Below are 14,410 nucleotides of genomic sequence, written 5' to 3' on the forward strand. Positions count from 1 at the left end.
AAAACAACAGATAGAAGCATAAAGGAAAAGAACCAATGGAAGCACAGAGTTAACAGAAAACAAAAGATAAAATGGCTAAAGGAAATCCTCATACATCAGTAATTACCCTAAATGTAAATGGTCTAAATTCACCATAAACAGGCACAGAGTAGCAGACTGGATCGAAAAATAAAACACAGCCATATGCTGCCTAAAAGAGACACAACTAAACAACAGAGATAAAGATAGATTCAAAGTAAAAGGGTGGAAAATGACTCTCCAAGCAAATAACATCCACAAAAAAGCAGGTGTACCCATACTTACATCTGACAAAATAGATCTCAAGAGAACAAGAGACAAAGATGGACACTTTATAATGATAAAGGGAACATTACATCAAGAAAACATAACACTTCTTTTTTTTATTGGTTTTAGAGAGGAAAGGAGAGGGATAGAGAGCCGGAAACATCGATGAGAGAGAAACATCGATCAGCTGTCTCCTGCACACCCCCTACCGGGGATGTGCCCGCAACCAAGGTACATGCCCCTGACCGGAATCGAACCCAGGACCCCTCAGTCCATAGGCCGACATCTATCCACTGAGCCAAACCGGTCAGGGCAATACTTCTTAATATATATGTGTCCAACCAGAGAGCACCAAAATATATTAAACAGCTATTCACAGAACTAAAGGGAGAAACAGATCAAAACACAATTATAGTTGGACACCTTAATACTCCATTGACAGCTCTAGACAGATCAACCAAATAAAAAGTCAATAAAGAAATATCAGCCTTAAATGAAACACTAGACCAAATGGATGTAATCGACATTTACAGAACATTTCATCCCAGGACATCAGACTATACATTCTTCTCCAGTGCACATGGAACATTCTCAAGGATGTATGTTGGGTCACAGAATAAGCATCTACAAATTCAAAAAGACTGAAATTATTCCAAGTATATTTTCTGGCCACGATGCCATGAAATTAGAAATCAACTGCAAAAAGGAGGTTAAAAAAACAACAACCCTACAAATACGTGGAGATTAAACAACATACTACTAAAAATGACTGGGTCAAAGAAGAAATAAAAGGTGAGATCAAAAGATATAGAGAGACAAACGAGAATGATAACACAACATTTCAAAACCTCTGGGATGCAGCAAAAGCTGTAATGAAAGGGAAGTTTATAACACTACAGGCCTATCTCAAGAAAAGATAAATTCCAAATAAGCAACCTAACATCACACCTTAAAAGACTAGAGAAAGAAGGACAAAAGCAACCCAAAATTAGCAGAAGAAAGGAAATAATAAAAATCAGAGCAGAATTAAATAACAAAAAGAAATCGAGAACAAAAAGACTATATAAAAATCAATAAAAAAAGAACTGGTTCTTTAAAAAGATTAATAAAATTGACAAACCCCTGGCTAGACTCACTAAGGAAAAAAGGGGAAAGACCCATATAAAAAAATCAGAAATGAGAGGGGAGAAATCACCACAGACATCACAGATATACAAAGGATCATACTAGAATATTATGAAAGCCTTTATGCCACAAAATTCAATAACCTAGAAGAAATGGATAAGTTCCTAGAAATATGTAACCTTCCTAGACTAAATCATGAAGAACTGGAAAATCTACATAGACCAATCAGCAGTGAGGAAACTGAAACAACCAAACAGACATATAGACTAATGGGATAGAATAGAGAACCCAGAAATCAACCCAAACCACTATGCTCAATTAATATTTGACAAAGGAGGCAAGAACATACAATGGAGTCAAGACAGTCTCTTCAATAAATGGTGCTGGAAAATTTGGTCAGACACATGCAAAAAAATGAAACTAGACCACCAACTTACACCATACACAAAAATAAACTCAAAATGGATAAAGGACTTAAACGTAAGATGGGAAACCACAAAAATATTAGAGAAATCCACAGGCAACAAAATCTCAGATATATGCCGAAGCAATATCTTCACTGATACAGCTCCTAGGGCAATGGAAACTAAAGAGAAAATACACAAATGGGAATACATCAAAATAAAAAGCTTTTGCACAGCAAAGGAAACCATCAACAAAACAACAAGAAAGCCCACTACATGGGAGAACATATTTGCCAATGATATCTCCCATAAGGGTTTAATCTCCAACATTTATAGGGAACTCATACAACTTAACAAAAGGAAGACAAACAACCCAATCAAAAAATGGGCAACGGACCTAAATAGATACTTTTTGAAAAAAGACATAAGGAAGGCTAAGAGACATATGAAAACATGCTCAAAGTCACTAATCATCTGAGAGATACAAATCAAAATGACAATGAGGAACCATCTCACACCTGTCAGAATGGCAATCATCAACAAATGACAAGTACTGGCGAGGATGCCGAGAAAAAGGAACCCTCATGCATTACTGGTGGGAATGTAGACAGGTGCAGCCACTGTGGAGAACAGTATGAAGTTTCCTCAAAAAACTAAAAATGGAACTCTGATTTGACCCAGTGATCCCACTTCTAGGAATATATCCCAAGAAACTAGAAACACCAATCAGAAAGGACATATGCACCCCTATGTTCATATCAGCACAATTTACAATAGCTAAGATTTGGAAACAGCCTACGTGCCCATAAGGAGATGAGTGGATTAAAAACCTGTGGTTCATCTACAGGATGGAATATTATGCTGCTGTAAAAAGGAAGGAACTCCTACCATTTGCAACAGCATGGATGGAGCTGGAGAGCATTATGCTAAGTGAAATAAGTAAGTCAGAGAGAAATAAATACCACATGATCTCATTCATTTGTGGAATATAATCCTCTCTAATAAAATGGTAATATGCAAATTAACCATCACTCTGTTACATAAGCCACGCCCACCAGCCAAGCCACGCCCACCAGCCAATCAGGGCGAGTATGCAAATTAACCCCAATCCAAGATGGCTACAGCCACAGAGAGCAAGGTTTCCCAGGTAACAGAGCAAGCCAAGCTTTCCATAGCCGTTGCAGGCCTAAGCCTCCACTCAAGCTACAAAGTTTCAATTATAGAAGGTAAACAAATTCAAACAAATGGCGGCAGAATGGAGCTTGAGAAAGCAGGCCAGGGTTGCCGGCGGCAACAGGGGAAGCAAAGCTTTCCGCACACCCTGGCCGGGCTCACCCACTTAAGGCTACAAAGTTTCAATTGTAGAAGGTGAATTAACTGCCACAGAAATGGCTGCCGCCCCAGGCTACAAAGTTTCAATTGTAGAAGGAAAATAAATTCCAGATACCAGGGCCTCCCCTTGGGTTGCCAGGAGGCGTGGCCGGCCTGCAAACCACCACAGGCCCCTCGCTCAGGCCGCCCCACACCCCAAGGGAACCCCCACCCTTATCTGTGACACCCTTCAGGGCAAACCAGCTGGCCCCCACCCGTGCACCAGGCCTCTATCCTATCTAATAAAAGAGTAATATACAGATTGATCATCACTGAAACACACAATATAGCTGCCCCCATGTGGTCAAAGATACTGCCCCCATGTGGACACAAGATGGCCACCACAAGATGGCCAGCAGGAGAGGGCATTTGTGAGGCACCCGGCCTGCAAGGGAGGGCAGTTGTGAGGGACCAGGCCTGCAAGGGAGGGCAGTTGGAGGTGATCAACCCTGCAGGAGAGCGCAGTTAGGGGTGACCAGGCTGGCAGAGGAGGGAAGTTGGGGGCAAACAGGCTGGCAGGGGAGCAGTTAAGCATCAACCAGGCTGGCAGCGGAGTGGTTAGGGGGTGATCAGGCTGGCAGGCAGAAGCGGTTAGGGGCAATCAGGAAGGCAGGCAGGCAAGCAGTTGGGAGCCAGCAATCCTGGATTGTGAGAGGGATGTCCGACTGCCCGTTTAGGCCCGATCCCACCAGGATCGGGCCTAAACGGGCAGTCGGACATCCCTCCAGGAGTCCCATATTGGAGAGGGTACAGGCTGGGCTGAGGGACAACCCCCCGCCGTGCACGAATTTCGTGCACCGGGCTTCTAGTAAAGGAATAAAACGGGAAAAAAAAACCCTCCCAAAAGACAAAAGTCCAGGACCAGATGGCTTCATCAGTGAATTCTACCAAACATTCAAGGAAGAATTAGACCCTATTCTTTGCAAACTCTTCCAAAAAAAATTGAAGAAGAGGCAATACTTCCTAACACAGTATATAAGGCCAATAAAACCCTAATACCAAAACCTGGCAAAGATAACACACAAAAAAGAAAACTACGGATGCAAAAATCCTAACCAAAATACTAGCTAATTGAATACAACAGTACATCCAAAAAATAATACATCACGCTCAAGTGGGATTCATTCCAGGGACCTAAGGATGGTTCAACATCCGCAAATCAATCAATGTAATACACCACATTAACAAAAGAAAGGATAAAAATCATATGATCTTGTCAATAGATACAGAAAAAGCATTTGATAAAGATAAAACATCCATTTATGATTAAAACACTCAATAAAATAAGAATAGAAGGAAAGTGCCTCAACTTAATAAAGGCCATATATGATAAACCCTCAGCCAATATCATACTCAATGGTGAAAAACTGAAAGCTTTCCCCCTAAGATTAGGAACAAGACAAAGATGTCAACTCTCACCACTCTTATTCAACACAGTACTGGAAGTACTTAGATAGAGCAATAAGGCAAGAGAAAGAAATACAAGGCATCCAAATAGGGAAGGAAGAAGTCAAACTGACATTTTTTGTGGACAACATGATTCTGTATATAGAAAACCTTAACGACTATATCAAAAAACTACTGGAAACAATAACTAAATACAGTCAAGTGGCAGGATACAAAATCAATGTGCAAAAATCCTTTGCCTTCCTGTATACCAACAACAAAACTTCAGAAAAAGAAATGGAGAAAGCAATTCCTTTTGCAATCACAACCAAAAGAATAAAATACCCAGGAATAATTCTTTTAACAAAGAATGTAAAAGACCTATATACTGAAAATTACAAAACAGTATTAAAAGAGATTGAAAAAGACACAATGAAATGGAAAAATATCCTGTGTTCATGGATTGGAAGAATCAACATAGTTAAAATGACCATTTTACCCAAAGCAATATACAGATTTAATGCAATCCCCATCAAAATCCCAATGTTATTTTTTTAAAGAAATAGAATGAGAAATCATCAGATTTGTATGGAACCACAAAAGACCCAGAATAGCCAAAGCAATCCTGGAAAGAAAAAAAAAAAAAGAACAATGCTGGAGGTATCACGCTACCTGACTTTAAAATATACTACAGAGCTATGATAGTCAAAACAGCATGGCATTGGCAGAGATTCAGATACATAGATCGATGGAACACAATAGAGAGCCCAGCTATAAAACCACATGTATATGGACAGATAATTTTCAACAAAGGAGCCAGAAATGCACATTGGAGTAAAGATAGTCTCTTCAATAAATGGTGCTGGGAAAACTGGAAAGCCACATGCAAACGAATGAAACTGGATTACAGTTTGTCCCCATGTACAAAAATTAATTCAAAAATGGATTAAAGACTTAAGCATAAGACCCGAAACTATAAGTCACATAGAAAAAAATATAGGTACCAAACTTATGGACCTTGGTGGTAGAGAACATTTTATGGACTTGAACCCAAGGGCAAGGGAGGTAAAGGCAAATATGAATGGGACTATATCAAACTGAAGAGCTTCTGCACAGCAAAAGAAATGGACAACAAAACAAACAGGCAGCCAACCAGATGGGAGATGATATTTGCAAACAGTAGCTCTGACAAAGATTTAATTTCCAAAATATATAAAGAACTTGTAAAACTCAACACCAAACAAATAAACAATCCAATGAAAAAGTGGGCAGAGGACCTGAAAATATATCTCTCCCAAGAAGACATACAAACAGCCAATAGGTATATGAAAAGATATTCAATCTCACCGGCAATCAGGAAAATGCAAATTAAAACTACAATGAGATACCACCTTACACCACTTAGAGTGGCCATTATCAACAAGACAAGCAACAACAAGTGTTGGAGAGATTGTGGGAAAAAGGGAGCCCTCATTCACTGCTGGTGGGAATGTAGAGTGGTACAACCACTATGGAAAGCAGTCTGGTGAATCCTCAAAAAAATTAAAAATAGAGCTACCATACGAGCCAACAATCCCACTCCTGGGTATATACCCAAAAAACTTGAAATCATTTATATGCACCCCTATGTTCATTGCAGCATTATTCTTAGTGGCCAAGAGTTGGAAACAGCCGAAGTGCCCTGTGATAAATGCCCAAGGACTGGATAAAGAAGATATGGTATATATACACAATATTTCCTCTATCAAAGAGGAAGACTGAAAAACTAGAAGTCCTTCTGTCATTTGATTTCATAGTTATGTTCAGCAAGTCCTTTTAGAGATTTACATGTTCCCATGATAGAAACTGGGGTAGGAACCAGGAGACATAGGAGTCTCTGCTTCAGTTTTTTGACTTATCAAAAAGTTCCATGCGCCTAACCAGCGGTTGGGGACAACAGGGGGGTGGGGGCATGTGTGGGGAGGGGTGTGGGATGGGAATGGAGGCATGAGGACAAATATGTGATACCTTAATCAATAAAGAAATTAAAAAAAAAAGTTCCTACATCATCTAACTCCTTTACAGGAATGTTATCACAGTTTAAATAAAGGCATTTTAAAAATTCAAAGTACTACCTATCCTAATTATCCAACTCACAGTTTTTCTCTCATTAAGGCCCCAATTCTAATTTAATGTAACTAAATAAATCAGCTTTGTGCACACCTGCTCTCTCCCTGTAAAACATGTACAAAATATATGCACCTGATTGTGGAAAACCATAAATTAGTCCTACATAATGGATTTGCTTTTAACTACCCAATCTACATTTATAGTCCACTTTAAGGGCTCTGTGCCTAGAGTTGGCAGCTCTAAGAACAGTGAGATCAGTTTGTCTACAGTTGTTCCCAACCTTTTTTGGCTCTGGTACACCTACACTTGCTTCCAAAAATATACCCCACAGTCTGGTGCTCAATGGCATGAAAATCTTTCCTGAGCTAATAGAATATAAAACAGAGAAGGCAATGGACATCATTTTGCATTTTAGGATACTCATAATAACACAGTGGGGCAAACATGTGAAAATTATGCACTTGATCCTGCACTGAAAGGGGCTTTGAGCTGAATTTTTCAAAAGTAGGAAAGATTTACACTTATCAATCGACATCCCCCAACTTGGCATTCCTTGTGACTAAGGATATACTTTTGAAGAGATGGCTGACCAAGGTAAATGTTGCAGTCAATAACATTAGAATCATTTAGTCTCTATGAACTACATTCAACATTAAGCCTCTTCCAAAGTTGCCACCTAATAACATAGAAAGACACCTTATTGCCCTAGCTGGTTTGGCTCAGTGGATAGAGCATTGGCTCAAGGACTGAAGAGTCACAAGTTTGAGTCCCAGTCAAGGGCACATACCTCAGTTGCAGGAAGGAAGGAAGGAAGGAAGGAAGGAAGGAAGGAAGGGAGAAAGATACCTTTTTATGAAGTTTTAAAAGTACATAATTTGTACCATTATATCCAATAATTCATTTTCTTTCATTTGAATGGCTTGAATTCTAACTATTTACACCACATTTCCTACAATTTGCATGTATTTATGAGAAATTTTTAGTAAACATTGATAATATTTATATGAAATAAGCCTTGGAGGGCAAACAGAAGTCTCTAAAATTATTTGGGGTACCTTCTTTATGGATGTATATCTCCCCTATAAGAAATTCACAGATAGGGATTCCTGGTCAAGTCATTAATAAGAGCTTAACAACCTTCAAGATACCTCCAAAGGAAAGCTGTAAGAATCACTGAGAAAGGTTTTGTTAGGTGTCTGGAATACAGTCCATAATCACCACTTGACTCATTCCACCTTGTGTAATTCATTTTTACTGCTATATTGAAGCACATGGGGAAAGAGTAGTAATTTCAATTCCTCCTTGATTTGCCCCCAGACTCCAGAAGAGTTTAAAGAGCCATTTTTATTAAATTTCAAAGATAATACATAAAAAGCATGGAAAATGAAGATTCTCAGAAGAAAAATCCACTAAATTCTAACAAAAATCAGCTACTAGCATTGAATGTAGCTTACTAGCATTTAGTGGTATCATTTATATACAAATATGTGTAGGTGGTTGGATTAAATATTTTAAAATATGTTGGAAAAAAAGCCTAGCTAATTTATATTAAAGATAGGTTGGAGCAGAAAATTAAATTAAGGTCAAGCCATAGAACAACACATGGCTCTATCCAACTCTCATTCCTTCCTCTTTTTCTTCACAGAGCTCTTGGTTTTTATATTTAAACTAGAGGCCTGGTGCATGAAATTCATGCACAGGTAGGGTCCCTAGGCCTGGCCAGCAATCAGGGCCGATCGGGGCCTTCTGGTTGCTGGCCGGGGCCTCCCTTCCTTGGCTGCCAGCTGCCAGCCAAAGCCTCCCTTCCCCGGCTGCTGGCTGCCAGGCAGGGCTTTCCTTCCCGGCTGCCGGCTGTTGGCTTGGGCCTTCCTTTGTTCTGTACTGCCCCCTGGTGGTCAGCGCACATCATAGCAAGCGATTGAACTCCCGGTCTCCTGGTCGAACTCCCGGTCTCCTGGTCGAACTCCTGAGGGGACACTTTGCATATTAGCCTTTTATATATATACTAGAGGCCCAGAGCACAAAATTTGTACATGGGTGGGGTCCCTCAGCCTGGCTGGCAACCAGGGCCAATCAGGGCCATCTTGCCCAGTCCCAGTTGGGGCCGGTGGTTGAGGAGGGACTGTGGGAGGACTGCAGGAGGGCTCCAGGGTGTGTCTGGCCCTGTCTTGCTCAGTCCCGATCATCTAGACCCCAGCAGTAAGCTAACCTACCAGTCGGAGCATCTGCCCCCTGGTGGTCAGTGCACGTCATAGCGACCAGTCAGTTAACCACTCGATTGGACACTTAGCATATTAGGCTTTTATATATATAGATAGACAATAAAATTGAAAATGAAGACTTTCACTAAAGTTCAGACATTAGAAAAAATACAAAGTAAGACCAATTAGTACTAGACACATACTTTGAATTTGCACCTTCAATTTCTATTTAAGTTTCCTAAGCTGATACTAGTATAGGTTTGGTGACTATGAGTAATAAATAGAAATATTTACTCTGAGTGCATACTGCATTAGAAAACTTCACCAATGCTATAGACACTGTCCTCCTTTAGCAAGAACCAGCTTCAAGAACTATTCAGATTTATTATAAAAATAAGTGCCGGGAAGAGCAATAAAATGGGTTGTATTTCTCAGGCTATTTGAAATGACTCCGTTAAGTAGACTAAAAAACACATTAAAATGCAGAAAATAGAGTGAAAAATATATAATACTGAGTACTATGACCAGTACTTCTCAAAACTATCCAGGTCATCAAAACAAGGAAAGACTGAGAAAATGTCATAGTCAAGCGGACCCTAAGGAGACATGATGAGTAAATGTAATGTGGTGTCCTAGGTAGGATCCTGGGACAGAGAAAAATGACATTAGGTAAGAACTAAAGAAATCAGCCCCAGGCGGTTTAGCTCAGTGGACTGAAGGGCGCCAGGTTCGATTCCAGTCAAGGGCATGTACCTTGGTTGCAGGTTCCCTGGCCCTGGTCTGGGTGCATGCAGGAGGCAACCAATCAATGTCTCTTTCACATCGATGTTTCTCTTGGTCTCTCCCTCTCCTTTCCACTCTCTCTAAAAACCAATGGAAAAATATCCTCAAGTGAGGATTAAAAAAAAAACTAAGGAAATCAGAACAAACTAAGAAACGTAGTTAATAATAATGTATCAATATTAGCTCATTAACTGTAATAAATGTATCATATTCATGTAGATGTTAACAGTATGGGAAACTGGGTGTGGGATACATGGGAACTCATTAAGATCTACTTAGTTTTCCTTTAAATCTAAAACTATTCTAAAAAATACGTTGTTAAAAATGGGTTATATTTCTCAGGCTATGTGAAATTATTCCATTAATGAAAAATGCCTAATACTGAGAGCCCAGATCATGGGGACCAAAGGCACTCAAAGACTTCAGCCATCAAATGACAACAGGACAAGGACTCTACACAACCAGGGTAATCCAGCTCAGAAAGCTATAAATCCAGACACCCCAAATCCTTCAGAGAATTCCAATGGGAACAACTGATAACTAAGACAATAAATAAAGCCCGTTTAACTTTCTTTATCCCAAACAACCCTACAGCTCTAAAACACATCATGGACAGCAGGTTTCAAAACCAGTGAAAACTCTATTTGCATAAGTTGAGCTAACAATTCTAGGGGTGGGGATGAGGATGCGGGTGGGGAGGCAAGCCAGCTCAAGTGACTCACATCCTCCATCAGCTACCAGTGCCTCCTGAAGGAGGGAGGAGCTGATGTAGTATCAGAGGCCACCCTGCCTTTCATAATACCCAGCTCAGGCACTACAATGTGCACTATTGTCTAATACAATGACTTACACAAATAAAACACACAAACTCCAAGTCAGACTTTTGCCCTCTCTTGCCTAAAGATTCTTATAAGTGCCAAGAACCATGGGTGCTATATTTAGCAGCCAAGTTATGAACTCTGAAGGATAATTTTTAATGGAAATATGGACCACCACTAATTAATCAAGCACATATTTCAAAGTGAAAATATCTTGATACTAAATATTCATTTTCTCATTCAATTTATAAATATTTATTGAAGACCTATTTTGAGCTAGATACTGAACTGATGAAAGAAATTAGCCCAGGAGAACATGCTGAACTGATGAAACAGTTTAAATGAACATCAGATCAATAAATAGAAATGTGGATGACGTTAATAGAATCTCATCAGAGAACATTCTTGATTTAATCTTGCACGCCCTCTAGTGGTCCCTTGGTTAAAATGCAAAGCTTATATAACAGCCCACAGTTGGGTCATTGAATATGCTGGAACTCTGACATAAGGCTTATTTGACTTTGTGAGCACCTCTGACTGCTGTATGGAGTTCTCTCTCTCCCCCCCCCTCTCTCTCTCCCTCTCCCTCTCCTTCCTCTCCTCCCCCCTCTCCTTCTCCTCCCTTCCTCCCTCCTTTCTCTACTGGTTGTGCTAATTTCATAATATCTGTTAAGATATTATCATGATTCATACAACAAATATTTCTTGATGGCCTACCATGAGAAAGGACTAACTGATCTTTTATCTTTCCAATTTAATAACTTTATTCTTTATTTCACAAACATTTCAACATTCAATAGGTCAACTGGTAGTACCATAATGTGCATTACCCCAAAGTGTTGGGAATCAATGTTTCTCACTCATCTCTCTCCAGCCTATCCATTCCAACTCTCACTGCATCATTCATTCAACAAAATTTTATTGATGGTTTACTATATACAAAGTAGAGTTCTAGGCAGTAGAGGTATAGTAATGAACAAAACTGATAAAATGCCTACCCCCTATGAAGTTTATATTCTAGTGTGTGTGTGTGTGTGTGCAGGGGGGGGGCGGGGCAAAATGTAAAATAAATAATTAATCATTGAATTAAATAATTATTTAGATGATCAATACTATGGAGCAGCGACTTGCAACCTTTTTCATCTCATGACATATATAAACTAATTACTAAAATTCTGTAGCTCACCAAAAAAAATCTTTGGCTGATCTGTCAAAAAAATAGGTATAATTTTGATTCATTCACACTGGATAGCTACTGTTGTGTTGGCTGTTGTTAATTTTCACTTGACAATCTAAGGTAATCTAAAAGAGGTAAGTGACCCTGACTAAATAGTCAGGTACTACATGTTTTAAAAATTCTTGTGGCATGCGGGTTGAAAATTGCTGCTATGGCAAATAAAACAGGGAAAAGGCAATGAGAGGCTTTTTGCAGAGCAAATTTTTAAAAATTTGCTCAGGGAAGGCCTTACCAAGAAAGTGATATTGGAACAAAGACTTGAAGGAGGTAAGGTGGCATTATCTGGGGGAACAGTATTTCAGGCAGTTGGAACAGCAAGGGGAAAAGCCTAGAGGTAGGAACATACCAGTGGCCAGAGAACAGCAAGGAAAGAAATAGTTCTACGGAGGCATGGGAGGAGGGGGCAGAAAGCAGCAGGGCTTTTTAGGCCATAATAGGGACTTTGGCTTTACTCTGAAAAAAGGAGCCATTGCAGTATTTTGAGCAGAGGAGTGATGAGAGCTAACTTCTGTTTTCATAGGATCACTCTGTCTGCTGTGTGGAGAATAGACCAAAGAGGGGCAAGGCCAGAAGCAGGAACACAAGTTGGGAGGTGGTTGTAATAATCCAAGAGAGATAACAGCAGCTTAGACTAAGGTTATAGTGCTGGAAGTAGTGAGAAGTGATCAGATTCTAGATATATTTTGAAGACAAAGTTGACAGGGTTTTTTATGGATTGCATGTGGAATGTGAAAGAAAGAAGTCAAGGATGATTTAAATATGTTTGGTTTAAACAACTGGGAGAACAGGGCTGCCACATGGGGATCAGGAGTTATGTTTTGGACATATTAAATTTGGGATGTCAATTAGACACCCACCATCTTCTCCCTATACCATCTTCTCCTATCTATTTACCTACTCCAATGTCTTTATGACACAAATCCCTTAATATTTCTACATTTTTTGGTGTGCCATTTCCAATCTTAGTAACAATGCTGCCACATACTTATGCAAGAAACTGGGTATTTTTGATATTTCCCTTCTTACCTCCAACAGCCAATCGATCTGTTAATTATGGCTTTAAAACCATTCTCAAGTGTTCTTCCCCTTTCACACCCACTATCACTACCTTTATTCATACCTTCTAAATCTCTTCCTTCATCTCTGAGCATAACAGATTCATTTTTCCCTTTATTAATAAGATTGAGTAGAGTGGTTCAGCTGATCTAGGTTCAGGAGGTAGAGGTGGAAGTGGAGGCAAGGGGCAGGGCATAAGAGTGTTATTTACTCCCAACCCTGGTACCCGTGCCTGTAAGCAAACACCAGAATTGCTTCTAAGAGAGAATTCTGAGGTTGATCTGGGAAAGCAGATTATGAGATCAAGGTCCCCTTTGGTGGTCCCCCAAACTATTTCCTGATCAAAAACCTTCTAGGGAATCAGGCAGTGGGTCTATCATGATGTTTCTGGAAAGCCGTGCTTTTTCATGATGAAACTGGTTTCTCAGCCTTAGGTTACTGGGGCTAATTGCAGGGTACACAAGTGCACCAGGGGGTGAATAATCATGGAGTAGGAAGGGCACAAAGTTCGAGAAACTGTTAATGTAGGAGTTCTATGGGTGGATGACTAAATTTCACTTCAAAGATTTCTATGTGAGTACAATTTTTGGCATGGGCAGATGGGGCTGTGCCAAAAGGAAATCTAACCACTGTCTCACACCTGAATGATCCAATTAGTGTAGTTCAAATACCATTCATACATCAAACACTTGTTGGTGCTTAGTACGTGTCAGGCATTATTCTATGTACTTTCATATAATGCAATTGCTTTGTGAGGTAGGTACTATTATGTCTGTTTTATAGGTGAGGAAATCACTTTAAGCTATTCAAAGTCACATAGAAAGTGGCAGTGCTGGAATTCAAATCCAGGCAGTGTGGCTTCAGATTCCTTGCTCTTAACCCCCATGCCATGTTGTATGGTGAGTGCTAATTGAATGTGCCCTTGGTTAGTCCACACAAGTGGGGCTAAGGTATTGACCAGACTCTAAGATGCCAACGATTCCAGCCACTAGCCAGGGCAATAGTGGGCTGGAAACAATGCTATGAAGGGAAGAGGTCTGGATGGAAGGGTATAGTGAGTTAGAAATGAATTCTGAGGAGGCTGGGGCAGAAGATCAATTGTATTATGTGTTGGAAGTGTAGCAGCAGTGTTACTCCCCCAGGACCTGGTTAACCCATGGGGGCTGGCAGGTTGTTTGCTGGTAGTGGAATGACAAAGAGGTAAATGTGTAAGAGGAGGATTCTAAGTGGCATTTTCCAAAACTAGTGTATGAACTGGGGCTACAGTTGGAGAGCAGATGGCCATGGAACCTGGGAAGGTGGAAGACTTTTAGATGCATGGGAGCAATGGCTGGTATGAATTAACAGATAAATAGGAATCTACCACTACTAAGGAGTTACAGATGTGGGAAGAGGAAAAATCTCCACTGAAGTTCAACGGGACGATGTATCATGGGTCTGACTTTGCCTCAATTGTAGGAATCATAGAGGTTACATCAGATATAGAACAACTAGAAGAACCCTAGGACCAAGAGTTCTTAAACTGTGCTGCTATGCTTGCCTATTGGAATGGTGCCCATGGGTACAGGCAACCACTTATCCTAATATAATGGGGTACTTTGAACATCATAAACCTTTGGGCTACCCCAGGATGGA

The 14,410-nt window shown here is 40.1% G+C and overlaps 1 protein-coding gene across 3 annotated transcripts in view; it reads right to left on the reverse strand.

Moving 5' to 3' along the window:
* The window catches only part of HDAC8 (histone deacetylase 8), a 234,888-nt gene that overhangs the window by 190,636 nt on the left and 29,842 nt on the right, over positions 1-14,410 (reverse strand). The window lies entirely within an intron of this gene.

The sequence above is a fragment of the Cnephaeus nilssonii genome (assembly GCF_951640355.1).
Source record: "Cnephaeus nilssonii genome assembly, chromosome: X".
NCBI lineage: Eukaryota > Metazoa > Chordata > Mammalia > Chiroptera > Vespertilionidae > Cnephaeus > Cnephaeus nilssonii.